A 14,643-nucleotide genomic window follows, 5' to 3' on the forward strand; every position below is an offset into this window, starting at 1 on the left:
TAAAGCTTGAAGATGATGTTGGCCATTTAAGGATTTTCAACAATGTAAACTGCTCCCGAATCGTCACTCTAACACTAACACAGCCATTTTGACATTGAATTATTTTTTGTTCATTTTTATATCTTAATTATATAAATCATCATGTTTTATTCTGTGTTCAACGCTGTTACCCTTCATTGATAAAAGACATAACAGCAGTGGGATTTTCTTTTCCACCCGTGACTCTATATGTTTGTAGTTTACAAAACTTTATTTTATAGTTTTTTAATGTATTATTTTATGCTTTGGTAATGATTCAAAAACTAAATTTGTTGGGATAAAGCACTAATAATTTTCCTTTGATCTTGAAAGGAGACACAAATTCCTTTGGGGCTGTGCAAAGAGGGGATCCAGTGCATAAATACACCAAACTACCTGCTGTGGTGACCTTTTGTGAATAAGCTGAAAGTAGCTGCAGCTTCTTTAGACATGACCAGTCACACAGACCTCTTTCACCCCCCCCCCCCCCCCCCCCCCCCCCCCTTTAACTCACCTAAAACCAGTCTCTCTACATGACCGCACATCCTGGTCAATGAAGGTTTTCCAGCTCAGCAGTTAGACAGAAACTGTAAGATAGCACAGCAGTGAGGTTTGCTGCTTCTCCACCAGTAACAGCATCAGAGTGTTAATGTTTTAAAACTCAACATTTATCTGAAGCTTCATGTGCAGTGATGGAGAAGTAGTACAGCTGCCATGATGTACAAATATTATACCAATATTAGAGTGAGACAGAGGGTCATATTGACTCACTCAAAGCATAATGTTATCTCTTATGAATGATCAGTCCAAAATAAACTTAAATTAGCTTAATGTAAAACAGATACTTACCTGAATGGCCTATTTCATGAGGGTTTACAAATTCTTGCTAGCTTCAGAAGATGCTCAGTTTGAATGCTGGAGCCGCAGTGGCCTGGGGAGATTTGGTGAATTTAACAGATTACTCTCCATGTGATACAGTCGAATCATGTTGCCACATATGTTGAAGAGTTAAACACTTCAGCTGATATAAACATTTTCTTCTTTGATCTCAAAAATCAACACAGTCTCTCTGTGGTTTTTGGGACATGATTACTTCTGTTCTCTTCCTGAAAGGTTATGTCTAAGCAATAATCATATTACTTTTATGTTCTGATTTTATCTGTTTTGATTTTATATACTGTTGTTTGTTTGTTTGTTAATTAGTTAGTTAGTTTATTTGCTTGTTTTATTCAATTTTAAATCATGCTTTTTATTTGTTCTTGTTTCTAATGTCTCTGTAAAGCACTTTGAATCACCTTGTTGTTGAATTGTGCTATACAAATAAACTTGCCTTGCCTTGCCTTGCCTTACTTGGATAGCTTTGTGTGTGTAATGGTAGTGCAGGCTTTACCTCTGTTATTCTACATGTTGGTCTTAGTTCTGGCCAGCTGGGACATTTCCCCCCCCCTCAAAAGCAACATTATGTAACATGTAATCCATTATTGTGTAAACAGACCTCACAATGATTGTAGCTAAACTTATAACTTCAGTTTCTGAGGTCAGCATCATCACCCGTACCCTAATGATATTAATAATATTACTGTGTTAAATTGGGCATCAGTAGAAGGGTCATCAGCTTTTGTTTTGAGAACGTTGTATTCTCAAGAATGAAAGAACTGCTGAATTTTGAGGAGGTAAATTTGCAAAATAAGCTGTTTGTAGAGATCGACTTCTTCTTTCTTTGGAATAGAAAGTTTTTCATGTATACTGCCCCAGTCTGAACCCTGACCTGAGTTCAGGGCTCACAGGATATCCTAGGATTTATTGCTGAGTACAGTTGGCTTTAACACTGTATCAGTGCTTTTATTAATGTAACGCAGTCATGTTTGCACACTTTGCAAGTCTCACTGACCAATCAAAGCAGTTTAGACAAAAAGTCCTATTTTAGCCAAAGGTTCCTGTCAAACTTTATAGGATAGGATACTGGAGGAAACCAACACAGGGACTTGGAGAACATTCTCCCTGTTTCTCTTGAATGTGCTGTAATCACACAACTAATCACAAAAAATAACTTGGACTCATTGGTGTTTAATAATTATAGACTTATTTCTAATCTTTTATTCCTCATCAAAAATTGAAAACATTTTATTACAAGTAACTAAATGAATATCTTACATGTCGCAGTCTTTACTTTTCCATGGAGGTTTCAGATCCAATCACAGCACAGAAACAGCAGACTGAGTGCTGCTCAGTCTCAGTGCTGCCTTTGACACTATGGAGCGGGACATTTTAATTCAAAGGCTTCATGGCTCTGTTGGTTTAACAGGTGGGTTGATGGTTGGCTCTCATCATACTGGAGACTTGAGGGGCTTTTGTGTGTCTATTAGCGGTTTAATATTTGCACAAATAAAAATTCAATCTGGTGTTCCTCAAGGCTCGATCCTTTGGGTCCATTACTCTTTAACATTTACATGCTCCCACTTGGTAAGAATCATAACATATCCTACTCTTCTTGTGCACATAATACTTATCAGTTTTCCTCTGATGATCTGACCTCTATTCAGAAAGTAATGAGCTGCACTGATGGCATTAATCACTGAATGATTCACAACCTTTTAGAACTAAACAGATTGAAGACAGAAACATTTGCTGTTGGTCCAAAAAAGTCAGAGACAGAATATTTATCATTGCCTTTTCTAAAATGAAGTGGGTTCAGTGAAGAAGGGCAGAGATAGCTCAGTAGGTAGAGTGTTCGCCCCATGATCAAAAAGTTGGAGGTTCAAATCCATCGAACAGCTCGCCTAAGATACCTACACACTGCTCCCCGGGCGTTGAATTGTTAGCTGTCCACTGAGTTAGTGGGTTAAATGCAGAGGACTAAACAATTTCTTACAGGATTAATAAAGTACACATTATTAACTTTAAACAGTTTGCTTGATATCAAAGCATAGACTATGCTTTGATATCAAGCAGGTTAGATCATTATATGCTCTATTTTCTGTACACTCCAAATCATCAGTAAGACGACTCCAGCACATTCAAAATGTACCAGTCGGAGTGCTTATGCAGAGATCTGACTCTATTACCCCAGTATCAGGATCACTTCATTGGCTTCCAGTGCAATATAAAATGATTGTATTAGTTCCCAAAGCACTCTATGGTTTGACCTCCTACTACATCTTTGACTTGCTCACTGTTCAAATACCAGTCAGATCACTCAAGTCATCAGCTGCAGATCTTTCAACTGATCGTAGATTGAGACCCAAGTGTGCCTCAGTTTCTGTGGTCCTGTTATTTGGAACACCTCTCCTACTGATCTGGGCACATCTTGTGCACATCTTTAGTCATTTTGGCCAATTTTTAACATAACCAAAATAAACAGACTTCCTCGCATATGTTTACTAAGACTGAAATGTCTTTGTCCGTGTCTGCTTTTTAAAAGTTGTAATATCTGTTTGGTACGGAGCCCCGCAGGGGACATGGGAGAAAAAAAATGAAGACGGACTTTTGCGAGATCTCGCAAAAGTCCGTCTTAATCTCGCAAAAGTTTTAGCCGCATTCTTCGTAGGCCGCCAGCTCGAAGCCGACCGGGAGGTCGAGGCACGATGTGCCGGGAAAGCGGTGTTCCTCCCGGATGTAGTAGATCTCGACCTCCCATTAGCTTCGAGATGGTGGGTGTCAGATCTCCGAAAACGTCGGAGCACTTTTGCAAATATGTGATGTCTTGTAAACCGAGCAGGTATCTGACATTTACACAACTACATTCACGCCTCAAAATATCTTAAAAGTGTATTTTGTGACCCAGAAAGAGTAATATTACAACTAAGTAGCTGCCGCCATTGTTGGAATTCAACTTTTGCGAGATCTCGCAAAACTTTTGCGAGATCCCGAGTTTGTTTTGCAAGATCCCGAGTTTGTTTTGCGAGATCCCGAGTTTGTTTTGCGAGATCCCGAGTTTGTTATATTCTAATATAATATTCTAAAACTAAAACCTAACAACTAAGAACTAAAATGAAAAAAGCGAGCTCACTCTAATAACTGACACTGACCCGAAAATCAAATTAAGGACGTCTAAATTATGCTTTTAATGTAAGATTAAATGCTATAATAACCATAGTAGGCATTAACAGGGTTATTACTAGTATTATTATTGCTTACCACCAGTTTTACTCCCCAGATTAAGTTCCCTTGATGTGAGGTTTTCCTCTTCTTCTTTCTGCAGTGAAGTGAAATTTAAGTTGAAGATTCAGCTTTTTATTGCTGTGTTCAAGACCCATCCCACACTGAAAATGTGCAAGTGGTCAGAAGTGGACTTCCAGGGAGAGGTCATAGTTGACCAACGTACAAAAGGGCACTACATGTCTTGGATGAAGTGAGGTTAAAGCTGTACTAGTACCTCTCCGAGAAGAGATGAGGCTGAATGCACCAAATTTAACTCAGTTAAAGTTTTTGAGTTTTTAGCTTCCCATACTTGTGATCATACTTTGTATTTAAAGGTCAAATAAATGTACTTCAACTTCAACAGGTCATCATATTCTAAGAAGCTTGGAAAGAACAGTGTCTTGACTTCTTCAAGTTTCTTGAAGATGTTTCACATCTCATCCGAGAAGCTTCTTCAGTTCAGTTCGATGAACTGAAGAAAATTTTCGTACTTCAACTTCTCCTGTTGCTGTGGTTAGAGTTGACCCTGTTTGTCCAAAGAGTAAACAAGGGGTACCCCACCTCTCACACTATGACAGCCGGGATAGATTCCAACCACCTACCCTGAACTGGATAAATGGAAGAAACTGGTTGGATAGATGGAAAAGGCTGATGCTCCATACAAACTAAGCTCACACAGCATACTGCTGAATGACAGAGGTGATGGGTGCTAAAAACTGGTCTCTTTACACCTATCAGTAATTACTGCAAATCAGTAATCTGGTAGTCCTTCCATAAATCCAAAACATACCTTATATGAATTTGGTTTATTTCCACTTAAAGATTTTCTCCTACACCTTTGACCACCACCCAGTACTGATTTTGAAAGTCCTGTACTGGTATCAGCCTAAAGATATTTATAAAATCACTGTGAAAAGCAGAATTTACCAAAGACAAAAACACATATTTTCATAATTTATAAGAGAGTGACGCTTCTTTATTGAATGCTCTGTATGTGAGACTTTCCAGTGTTGCCTCACCAGACAGTAAAGGGGACAACACTGAAATAGAAATGAATTGTACCTGACAGCAGGGAAGTTGTAGTGAGGCAGTAACACTGTGTAAACAGACGGTGACATCAAGAGGTGCACACAATAAAAAACAACTGAGCAGAAAAGAGCACTGATAGGCAAAAACATGTTTCTACTTACTGCAGTGCCCTCTAGAGGACAAATGATATCATTTTCTTTAGAACAGTCCCACAAAGTGATGCTGAATCTGTGGAACATTTGCTTCCTGTTTGGCAGCTTTTTGTATAGCATATTTCCACGTGCTGCCATAGACTCCAGCTGCAGATAGGGGGAATTCTGCAGTAGCAAACATGGTGTTTGTAGAATGACCACTCGGTAGCTTTCTTGTGATGCTGCTTTATTGAACATGTATCCAGCATGGGTTATAACAGCACAGCAACAGGTGTGGCAGCTAAGGGAAGAACTGCACATAGACAGCCCTGCCGCAAAGCATGTCATGGTGGCATAAAGCTGCAACGCCCACCCGCTCGACACAGGCGACCCAGTATATGACATCTCCCCCCTTTTCATGTTATTTCCAATAACAAACCCCAAATAGAACAGCAACGACACAATGATAACATGTGACACTATAATAGCCTCTGGGCGGTTCTCTTAAGGACCGGGCACAACTGGCCTACTGTCGGCCTGAAGGGCAGTGTCCACAAAACAGGACTTATTAAACATGGTAAACCTTTAAGGTAATTAACTCAACCAGGTAACAGCAGTATTGGTTGCAGGTCAAAACATAAGTGCAAAACAGCAACAATACAACATTCCCACTCCACCGTCCTTCTTTCTCTCCCATTACCCCAGTGTCTACAGATCCAGCCTCTTGACTGGCTTGCGTACCCGGCCGCACCTCATGCGTAACTGATCCGGTATGTCGGCGCGAATGGGTGCAAGCGTTGGGGCCAGACTAGGGGCCAAAGCTGGGGTCTCTGGAGTGGACGCACCAGCGCACTGAGATGGCAGCTCCTCAGCGTCCACAGTGGGTGTTGGAAGGGGTTTTGGCATAGCCCGTGGAGATGGTTCGAGGTGGAGATGACGGCGGTTCCGTCGCAGCATCGCACCTTGGGGTGTGGCAACGAGATAGGACCTCGGAGTGACGCTCTCCTTGGAGATGATGGCCGGTGTTGCCCAAGCCTTCTCCCTGTCCAGCGTAGTTAGGACAGCATCCCCTGGATGGAGTGGAGGTAGGGGCTTAGTACCATGGCGGCGGTCGTAGTAGAACGCCTGCTTGGCCTTCTGACCAGCATCTCTTCGTTTAACCTCTCTTTTGTTTGGCCATTTAGGTTGAAGATTCTTCTCCAAGGTAGGCAGGGTCATCCTGATCTTCCTCCCCATAATAAGTTCCGCTGGGCTGAAGCCTGTAGTGGTACAGGGAGTAGACCTAAAGCACATTAGTGCTATCAGTGGGTCATTGTGCCGGAGGATTTTCTTTGCAGTCTGTACTGCCCTCTCCGCTTGACCATTTCCCTGTGGGTGGTGGGGACTAGACGTTATGTGGGCAAAATCCATCTCTCTCGCAAAGGCCTGGAACTCAGAGCTGGAGAACTGAGGGCCATTGTCACTCACCACTTCGTCAGGGATCCCAAACCTAGCAAAGGTCGACTTCAGTTTCTGAACAACTTGGCCACTGGTCGTGGATGGTAGGTGCAGTATTTCCAGAAAATGTGAGTAGTAGTCCGACACAACAAGATAATTATTCCGGTTGTGTTCACAGAGATCCAGGGCTATCCTTTGCCATGGACGATCCGGCAAAGGTGTGGAGATGAGCGGCTCCCTTGTCTGTGTTGGCCTCTGTGCCAGACATGTGTGGCACTGCAGCACTCTTTAGCTCAGTGGAGCTAAAGAATGAATTAGCCCTATCCCTGCACTTGGTGAGGCCTTGGTGCCCTTCATGAATGTACGTGATGACAGTCTGTAGTTCAACATCCGTTGCAGTGGCTGCTTTAATGCTTTCCATTCGGCTTGGGGACGCTGGAATGCCCTGTAACACGGTGGCTATGTAGCAGTCCACTTCAGTGTAAGTGCTAGTGTCATCCTCAGCCCAAGTCTGTGGACTCCGTGACAACGTATCGGCGATGACAAGCATTTTGCCAGGGACATAGACGGCCTCCGGCTTGTACCTCATGAGCCTCATCAGGAGGCGTTGACACCTCAATGGAACATTGTCAAGGTCCCGGCTGTTGACCAGGGGCACCAAAGGTCTATGGTCGGTCTCAAGCCTGAAGCGATCTAAGCCACATAGATACTTATCAAACTTCTCACAGGCCCAAACACTCGACAAACACTCCTTTTCGATTTGTGCATAGCGTGTTTCAGCCTCCGTGAGGCGTCTAGAGCAGTAGGCAACAGGTTTCCACTCTGCGCCATGAAGCTGAAGCAGCACAGCCCCAAGTCCGTAGCTATTGGCGTCGGCAGATACGGCTGTGAGTCTGTTGACGTCATAGAAGGCAAGAACAGGTGCTGATGTAAGCGCTCTCTTAATGTTCTCGAAGGCTGCCTGCTGTGGGTGACCCCAGGTCCAACTGTTTTTGCTTTTAAGCAACTCGTACAGTGGCTGGCATACTGTGGCAAGAGCAGGAATATATCTGCCCAGGTAATTAACCATTCCTAGGATCCCTTTAAGCTCTTGCACATTTTCTGGTGACGGCAGCTGAAGAATGGCGTTCACTTTCTCAGGGTCTGGCCTGACCCCAGAATAGTCGATCAGGTGCCCTAGGAAGCAAAGCTGGCTCTGTCTGAAGGAGCACTTCTCTTGGTTGAGCTTCAATCCGGCTAACTCAATGCGCTGCAGCACCTCCTCAAGTCAGGTGTCGTGTTGTTCCATGGTGGCCCCATAGACCAGGATGTCATCCATAAAGACCTCCACACCTTCGAGCCCCTCTAAGGTCTCCAACATCTTTCGCTGAAAGATCTCTGGTGCACTTGTTATCCCAAAGGGCAGCCTCTTAAAGCAATACCTGCCAAATGGCCTGATGAATGTCGTTAGTTTGCAACTCTCGTGATGCAATGGGATCTGCCAAAATCCACTGGCTGCATCCAGCAAGGAGAAGACCGTTGCCCCACTCAACCTGGACATGGTTGAGTGGGGCGGGTAGGCAAGATATAGCGCTCTCTTTTGGCAGACTTATTCATTTTTGTCAGATCAACGCAGATCCTGGCCTTTGCTGTGTTCTTCTTCAAGACAGGCACCATTGGGGCACACCATCCGGTAGGTTGGGTCACCCTCTCAATGACACCATGGTTCTCCATTCTTTGTAGTTCCTCCTTCACTTTCTGCAGCATGGGGAAAGGCACACGGCGTTCCGTATGCATCGCGTATGGCACAGCATCGTCCCTTAACTGAATTTTGACTGGTTCAGTTTTTGGTGTTCCGTGTTCACCGTAAAGTGGTTGGTTCCTGGTGAGTGTGATCGTTGCTTCATCAATTCTTCTCACCAGGTTCATCTGCACTGACAAGGAGCGGCTGAGAAGGTTGTTAACTCTGCGTCCACGAACCACATACACCTTGGACAGGTAGTCTTTGCCTTTATAACTTATTGTGGCCTTTAAGTAGCTGAGACATAACAGCTCTCCTCCGGGGCTATCTAGATGGAGATTAGAAGGCTCTAGTGTTCTCTTATGAGCAAGTGTGTGGAACGTATCTTCATTTATGATAGTGACATCTGCTCCTGTGTCAATCTTAAATTCTATTGGGGCAGAGTCTAGCAGTAACTGCACAGTCCATGCTTCGCTATTTCCTTTTGTATTACACACTGAGCCTAGAAAATATGAGGCCTGCTCGCTTTTCTCTGTCTCTGTAACCTCATTCACTGATCTGGTGTTACGACACACCCTGGCCCAGTGTCCAATTTTTGGACACTCCTCTGACTGTCTGATGATCTGGGTCGTTTGTGCCAACATGAGGTCCTTCATCAGTTGTAGCCTGCGGGAGAGGTCCTTGTCTCGTATCCCGACCACAATACGATCGCGGATATTTTCCTCTTTACATGCACCAAACTCACAGTGCTCTGAGAGGTCATACAGGGCTCGGATAAAACTTTCCGCCGTTTCACCTGGCCGCTGGACACGCTGGTGAAAACATGCTCTCTCATGTATAATGTTCCTCTGCGGGAAAAAATACTCGTCGGACTTCCTCATTACGACGGCGAAGTCGTCACGACTTTCATCGGCGGCGAAGGTGAGTGACTTGTAAATGTTCTCTGCTTCATTTCCCAATCGCATAGATTAGGTAGCTCACCTGTACTTGTCCTTCGTCTTTGTGGAGTTTCATTGCAATCCTGTAGCGCTCGAAACGCTGTTTCCAGTCGAGCCATTCCGTCGGCTTATCGAAGGGGAAGCTTGTCGGGGGAATAAACTTAGCCATTCTGTTGTTTTCTCCCTTATGGCGTAATTCTGGCGATGGTCCGGGTCACTTCTGACACCATGTAGAATGACCACTCGGTAGCTTTCTTATGATGCTGCTTTATTGAACATGTATCCAGCATGGGTTATAACAGCACAACAACGGGTGTGGCAGCTAAGAGAAGAACTGCACATAGACAGCCCTGCCGCAAAGCATGTCATGGTGGCGTAAAGCCGCAACGCCCACCCGCTCGACACAGGCAACCCAGTATATGACAGATTTAGAAGCAGAACTGAATTTTTATTTTATCATAAAGATGGTAAACTTTTTAAACACTAACTTTTTACTAACTTTTTAAACCTGGGTCTGGGGGCAGATTCCCTCTCATGGGGTGCTGGTGCTGGGTTATAAATTGTGTGAACTGCGTTCATTTCAGTGTGTTTCCATGTTGGGTGAGTGATGAGAAGGAGCCTGCGGCCAGAGCAGCAAGGCTGCAGGCTCCTTCTCATTAATATCCTCCTCATTAATATCCCTCAAGGGACAAAATCACTTGAGGGATATTAAAGGTAACAGAGTTTGTAGTTGATATTTGTTTTTTCCTGGATGAGCCTCAGGTCTGCTGCAGAGTCAATGTTCCACCTGAGTTGAGATTGAACAAGCGGTCGTAAGCTGACCAGCTGACATCGTAGTACACCTTTGTATTGGTTTGGCTTGTAATAAGTCTGATTCATTAGCTTGTGTAAGCCTGTTGGGGAAGGAATAAAAGTACATAACAAGCTAAACAAGTTATTTAGAAGCTGCTAATGCTTCATGGTGAGTCGTCTTACTTGAATGCTGACACCAGCATCTTCACCATGCCCACAGTTATGTTTCCCAAATGCTCTGTGTCAACACTCGGTTAGAGAGCTTTCAGTTCCTGAACAGGCCACATTATTGACCCAGACCCAGCAGGTCTGATCTGACTATCTGTCAGACAGATATAACAAAGATTCAAAATCCAAATATTTCCCACAGAACAAAAACAGGAATTTGCTACATGGGAGAATGGACCAACCTGCAACAGGTGAAGATGTCATGAAGAGAAAAGAGACTAGAGGGAAGAATCAAAACTATGCATCAGTGTGTTAACAGAGAATGTATTAAAGCACATGTTGTTTTCAGTGTAAAGCAATAAATAGTTACAATTGTTGTGCAATGAATGACTGAGACCATGACTGCATTTCTATTTTGTCCGTGTAAAATTCTATGTTATAAATGGTTTTAAAAAAACAAGAATTTCAGTTCCACTTTCACAATTTCTCCACGTTTCCAGAAGCGTTATCTAAAAAAGGACACAAATTCCTTTTGGTGCTGTGCAAAAAGGGGGATCCAGTTCATAAACACGCTGAGCTACCTGCTGTGGTGACCATGTGGATAAGTGAGCAGCTGAAAGTAGCTGCTGCTTCTTTAGACATGACCAATCTGAAGCTACATGAGCAGTGATGTACATCAGGAGAAACAGTAAAGCTACCATAGTGTACAAATATTATACCAATATTAGAGTGAGACAGAGGGTCATATTGACTCACTCAAAAGATAATGGTATGTCTTATGAATCATCAGCCCAAAATAAACTGAAATAAGCTTAATGTAAAACAGATACTTACCTGAATATTGGACAGCTTTAATATTTTCCTCAGTATCAAAGTAACACAAGGATATTTTAGGTTGATGAATATATAACAGAATCCGCCAATAGCTGCTATTTCCAATATGCCACAGTGTAAACAATACAGGCTAAAAACTGTCTTACAGTGCTAGCAGCTACTAGTAGCCTATTTCATGAGGGTTTACAAATTCTTGCTAGCTTCAGAAGATGCTCAGTTTGAATGCTGGGGAGATTTGGAGAATTTAACAGATTACTCTGCATGTGATACAGTTGAATCATGTTGCCACATATGTTGAAGAGTTAAACACTTCAGCTGATACAAATGTTTTCTTCTTTGATCACAAACACCAACACAGTCTCTCTGTGGTTTTTGGGTTTTCTGTTTTGTTCCTGAAAATTTATATTTAAGCAATAATTATATTAGTTGTTTAGCATTGTGTGTGTAATGGTAGTGCAGTCATTACCTCTGCTATTCTACATGTTGGTCTTAGTTTTGGCCAGCTGGGACATTCCCCCCCCCCCCTTAAAAGTAACAAGTAATCCAAAATGTTTTGTCGTGGTCTGGGTGGTTTTCCACAGCATCGGCTCCTCCCCACTGGATGGAGTCTTTGTTGTTCCTCACCTGATGGCAATCGTACCAGCAGTATTTATGACCGGCGCACTCAACTGGTCTTCGCCAGATTATCTGCAAACTTTAGTCAGTTCTCGGCCTCATATCCGTTCCTTGGTGACTCATCGTGTGTATTAACCGTATCTCTGTTTTTCTCGTCAGCCTCTGAAACCCACCTACCAAGTTCTCCTGGATACCAGTTTGCTGCCGCCGGTAATCCCTCTCCGTTTTGGAACTGCCATTCTCTCCTGCCTGCCTCCCTGCATTGCATACAGCACCCACCTGGACCTCTCCTGCCTCCCCCCTCCACGCAACCCCACCTGCAAGCTTGTAAGACAGCTCTGTGTACTATCCTTAGATTCACTCGCAACCCTCTGTGGGATTCCCCTGACTGCTCTCTCCTCTGTTTCAGTGCCCTGGCCCGCCACAGTTTCCCCTGCCCAGTACCTGCACCCAGTTAGCCCTGCCATCTAGTTATCATCACAGTATTTTCTCTCGCCTCAGACATCTAGTTTATGTTCACTGATTCTAGTCTGCACTTTCTGTTAGCCTCTGAGCATTGTAAAATAAAATCTCTTTTCGTTACACCTCACCCCTGGCCTCCGGTTTTGAATCTGCACTTGAGTCTATCCCATTTCCACGGGCCACTGTGCCATGACATGTTTGCCTACTGGTGGTGGTCAGGGGGCCCGGTGGCGCCTGTGTCCGGCAGCCTCGTTTCTGTCAGTGCGCCCCAGGGCAGCTGTGGCTACAATGTAGCTTGCTATCGCCAGTGTGTGAATGTGTGTGTGAATGGGTGGATGACTGAATGTAGTGTAAAGCGCTTTGGGGTCCTATGGACTAGAAAAGCGCTATACAAATGCAGGCCATTTACCATTTACCAATATAATCCATTTCTTTTTAAATCAACAAAACCCACAATGATAACTGATTACTGATGATAATGATAACTTCATCAGTTCAGTTTATGAGTTTAGCATAGTCAACAATACCCTAATAGTACTGAAAAAATACCATCTTAAATGGGGCATCAGCAGCAGGGTCATCAGTTTCTCTCTCTGTTCTGCATTTTTGTCAAAAAATGCAGAACAGCTAATTATCAAGAAGACAAATGTGCAAAATAAGCTGCTTGTAGAGATCAACTTCTTCTTTCTAGATGAAAGCTTGAAAAGTCAGCAAAGAACTCATCTGCATATTGCTTTAAGAAATGGTTCATCACGCTACTGTCGTTCTAACTTGATGAAGAAATGCTCCATTCATGTTTGACTTATTCAGTAATTTTCAGACATGTGATACAGTGATGCACATCAAGCACGGTGGTTTTGGTTTTAATTTAGTTCAGTCTGTAACTATTAATGTCATGGAGCAACTGTAACCACATAATTTCCTTAGGCATTAATAATGTCAGGGTCCTGGGACTGGGCGACCCAGGATCCCTGGGCAGTCATGGACCTGTGTATTATTATTATGTATTTTTGGTGTCGTTTCCCCTTCTCTGTGCGTGTACATATGTGTGTTTCTCTGTGCTGTGTTAGTCTGTGTCCCACTCATATGTTTAGGCGAGGTATGGGTGTGTATGTCTGCGGGTGTGCCTGGAGGATGGAGCTCGGCCACCTGCAGGCCTGAGGGGTGTGGCCCTGCGGAGGGACTGGCCACACCCGAAGCCACACACCTGCCGCTGATCAGGGCTCGTCGGGGGAGCTACTTAGGAGAGTCTTGGAGCTCCCACCGACGCGGGATCATTGAGTTATCTTACCAAGTCAGTGTGTGTTAGCTTAGGTCTGTGGTGTGCGTATATGCCCGCCGAGGGTTAGTGTTGACGGCTGCGTCTCTGGTTTCCCTACAGGAGGAGGAGTGGTCCGGAGAGGCAGCACGCACGGGGGTGCGGAAACACAACAGCGGGGAGCACGAGCACAGATATCGGAGGGAAGCACGCACACGGGGTTCGAGGGAGCAACGGGGAGTTATTGTGTTTACAGCTTTTCACTGTAAATAAAGAGCACTGTTTGCATCGCAGAGTCTGCGTTTTGGGTCCTCCTTTCCCCACATCCCCACGGTCTGCCAGCCAGACCGTGACAAATAAAGTATTCTGAGTATTCAGTTTAACTTTTATTTAACCAACAGAACACATCCTGTCTGGAGCACGAAGTTGGTTTGCGGGGTCAAATTTTCCACTATTTTCTCTATTACAAAGTTAGAACCCACTCTCACCAACCAGATAACTCTACCTGTCTTTACCTGATACATGTTGTTCACTATTATTCTGTGTGAAAAAATATCACTGTGGCCACGACCACTTTAATATTGAAAGACATACCTAAAGCCTGAAAGTATTACATTGTGAAATACACACTTCTCCAAAAATTCTTTGTTTATTTGGGTTATAATGATAATATATTATGTGCATAGAAGACAAATGAAAACTTCCCACAGGGCATCCAGCAATCAGACAGATTTTAGACAGAAAAGAACTCGCCTACATCTTCAGATATCGGTGCGGCTGGTTAACTGTCAAGAGGGTGAGTGTGGGGTGATGGGAGTGGCACATCTAGCCCTGAGCCAGAGGTTTGATCTGTGATCAATTACATGTTGGCTAAAAAACATAAACACGTTATTTTCTTTTCTAATAGTGGGAAAGTCAAACAGCTTTATGTGCTCTAGCGCTCTGAATCAGCACGTGGACCAAACCAAAACATGAAATAAGGAGGGGTGGGGTCAGAGGCTGACTGGATTTTTTCATTTGTTCCCAAAAAAAAAATGAAAAAATGCTAGAAAACGAACACGTTTTAATGTAAACATTATTTTATGCTGACAGGGCAATAAT

At 43.7% G+C, this 14,643-nt stretch overlaps 1 long non-coding RNA gene across 1 annotated transcript in view; it reads right to left on the bottom strand.

The window, feature by feature from the left end:
- LOC146710663 (uncharacterized) overlaps positions 1–14,643 on the bottom strand; it is a 312,796-nt gene that overhangs the window by 60,775 nt on the left and 237,378 nt on the right. The window lies entirely within an intron of this gene.

Source organism: Copadichromis virginalis, linkage group LG4 (assembly GCF_057382275.1).
Source record: "Copadichromis virginalis isolate Kocher_CV1m ecotype Utaka linkage group LG4, C_Virginalis_male_GT1.1, whole genome shotgun sequence".
Classification (NCBI taxonomy): Eukaryota; Metazoa; Chordata; class Actinopteri; order Cichliformes; family Cichlidae; genus Copadichromis; species Copadichromis virginalis.